This window comes from Pygocentrus nattereri, chromosome 26 (genome assembly GCF_015220715.1).
Source record: "Pygocentrus nattereri isolate fPygNat1 chromosome 26, fPygNat1.pri, whole genome shotgun sequence".
NCBI classification, from domain to species: domain Eukaryota; kingdom Metazoa; phylum Chordata; class Actinopteri; order Characiformes; family Serrasalmidae; genus Pygocentrus; species Pygocentrus nattereri.
Genome location: NC_051236.1, coordinates 11,773,742 through 11,776,676, shown reverse-complemented (window position 1 = coordinate 11,776,676; position 2,935 = coordinate 11,773,742). Strand labels below are relative to the sequence as shown.

At 38.6% G+C, this 2,935-nt stretch overlaps 1 non-coding gene across 1 annotated transcript; it reads right to left on the bottom strand.

Annotated features, from left to right (window-relative positions):
* Positions 1–339: 339 nt before the first annotated feature.
* LOC119262541 lies at positions 340–528 on the bottom strand. The gene has a single exon (XR_005129738.1). It is a non-coding gene; the product is annotated as a U2 spliceosomal RNA (small nuclear RNA).
* Positions 529–2,935: the final 2,407 nt, after the last annotated feature.

The window sequence follows — 2,935 nt, the reverse complement described above, 5'->3', positions numbered from 1 at the left end:
CAAATCTAAGTACTATTAAAAAAAAAGTTTGGAAAATTCAGTCAGACTTAAAGTTGACTTGAAGTTGCTATTAAAATTAAGTGACCCTTATTAGTCCCACAATAGGGAAATTTCACCTTCACAATCGAACCCATCCGTGCAGTGAAACACCACATACACACCAGTGAGCACACTTGACCGGAACGGTGGGCAGACCTATCCTCATCGTCCTGGAGAGCAGTTCAGGGTTAGGTGTCTTGCTCAAGGGCACCTCAGTCACATCCTGTCAGGCATCGTAAGGCTAGTCACATTGCAAGGCTAGTTCCCTAACCTCCAGCCCATGACTGTCCTAAAAGTCAAAGGAGGTGCACCGCTCCCAGAGGTACTGCAATACCAGGTCAATGCGGAGCAGACGGAGCAAGCTTCTCCTCCGTCTCCCTGTTCTAAAAATCAAATTAATATGTAGTCCTCATATAGAGGACGTATCAGATATTAAACTCAAAAGAACAGATACTACACTTGATCTTAGCCAAAAGGCTGAAAAGCAATTATTTATTTTCTGTAAATTATTATTTTCTGTAAAGGAGCCCAAGTAAACAATCCTGCATTTTCCCTGACAGTTCACATATGTATTATTCGTCACTGTACTTTCCATATGAGAAACCGTGTCTGCCTTCACTGCCTCCTCTACCATTTACAATGTGATTTCACAGTGAACACCATTTTGGATGTGCATAAGAATAATTAAGCCATCGATGGATGCCAGGTTTCCAATAAGCCTTATATTGTATCGGAAAGTAAACACTTGGTTAGTTTCTGTATTTCAGTTTAACTGATAACATGTTGTGCCCTCCAGACAAATGTTTGCATCCTTTTTGAGATTAAAGATGTCAGTTCTTGGCTATTACTCGGCTAGCCAGCATACATGGGTGACGTTTCCAACTTGGAGAATTGAGTTCTCTGATTTTAAACAGACTAGTAATGAAAAACTGCATAAGTAGTAGAGTCTAAGGTAAGAACACGTTACTTAGATGACTGACTGGTTAATGTGGGACAGTTAGTGCAAAATGTGTGTTTGCTAAATCAACAACATAGCATCATCAATAAACTTCCTCACAACCTACAGTCATAAAGCAAAACAGGGCCATGAACATGAACCCTTACCATTCAGAAACATCCTGCTGCATCCTGGTCAGTGGTCGGCCCTCTACAGCAGTCTCTTCACGTCCTCTGACTCCGATTAGAATTAGAAACATTATGGTATGCACCGGAGCAGACACCCAGCAACTCTGGGCACTGTTCAATTTCTCAGCGTCCTACTTTACTGTGGTCAAAACCACAGAAAGGCACAGTAGATCACATGTGGCTTGAAATGTACACAGAGAGTCTTTTAGCTAAGCAGACAAATGCTAATGGTCTGTTACCTCCGCTAATATTACTAGCCCAATCTTTCGTTTTTGCCATGCATCTTTCAGTTCAATAACAGTGAGTTTGTGAAGAGGGAGTGAACTGATTCAAAGTATGATAAATGAAAGCTTTATTTTGCTCAATTTAAAGAAGTAGAGTGTAAAAATGAATTTGTTTCTACGCGTTCTGATGCTGCATTCTCACAATTCTATGCTCCACCACAGCCATTTCACATCAGTGCACTGACAAAGATAGCCAATCAGAGTCTTCTCATTTAAATATCTAATATTGAAATATTTAAATATCTATTTCTTCAAACACATGGAAGTTAATTAAAGTATATTAAACTGAGAAAAACATACATCTCCTTTTAGATTAAGCCTGTAGTAGTGGGGTACATAGCAACATATACCAAGCAAGACTTGCACCTTTTTTGGTATATTACCAAGAACTAGACCTCACAACCCCCCTAAGGCAAAATGAACTCATGATTCAGAACTCAAAACATCATCATGATAAGTATGGCAAAAACATAAAATGCACCCAAACCTAAACTTATTAGTGAGAGAAAAACGTGTTTCAACATTTTTTAAACAGAAGTCACGATAAAAAAGAACAATAAGGGAAGATAAACAGAAATGAAAAGCGGCAGGCATTATGAGGCTCCACCTCAGTGCAACAGTATATCATTTAAGGTTGAATCTCAAAATGACTCCCTTCTCCCTACGTAGTGCATGTGTAGGCCATGAAATAACATCCATCCATCATGGGGAATCAAACCCAGGCCCTCCTCACTGTGAGGTGACAGCGCTACCCACCGCGCCACCGTGCCGCAGGAAATAGAATTCAACAATCAAACATTACCTTATATGTTGAATAGAACGCCATTTATTTTTACCTATTAGCTGAATGAATCACTATAATAAAATTAGTGCACTATTTGGATGTAGAAGACATAGTTTCATGACCTTCAGCGCGCTGTACAGGGAGTAGAGAGTCATTAGAGGGGACTGTAGGACTGTTCCAGCATTCCAGTCCACAGCGTCCCCAAGCAGTACCTCTATATTCTCTACGCACTGAGCACAGGATGTTGCTTAACTGAACTGCATCTGATTAAGTATCTTCATTCAGAATGTCTTGAACTGCAACACTGTTTACAACGCAGGCTATAAATAAGATCAAATTGAGGTTGGTTTAAGGTGTGATTTGTTTTTTATTTCTTTATGTTTTTATATCTACTCATGTTCACATTTGTCCCATTCCCAAATGTGGACTGCCCTCCTTTGATAGACTAAAGTTAAAATATTATTGCAAATACATAACTGTATTGCATTTTACCTGCTGATATTTTGCTTCAAACTTTTAAAAGTAACTTTGGCTCCAACCAACATTAGTGCTATTTTATTTAGTTATTCATTAATGAGTTCATACATTTTATTATTATTATTATTATTAGCAACACATTATTTTCCTTTGTAGATTATTAATAATCTCTTAACAGATTATCAGTAACACATCAACAACATCAGTGAAGCAGCAGTAGTGAAGC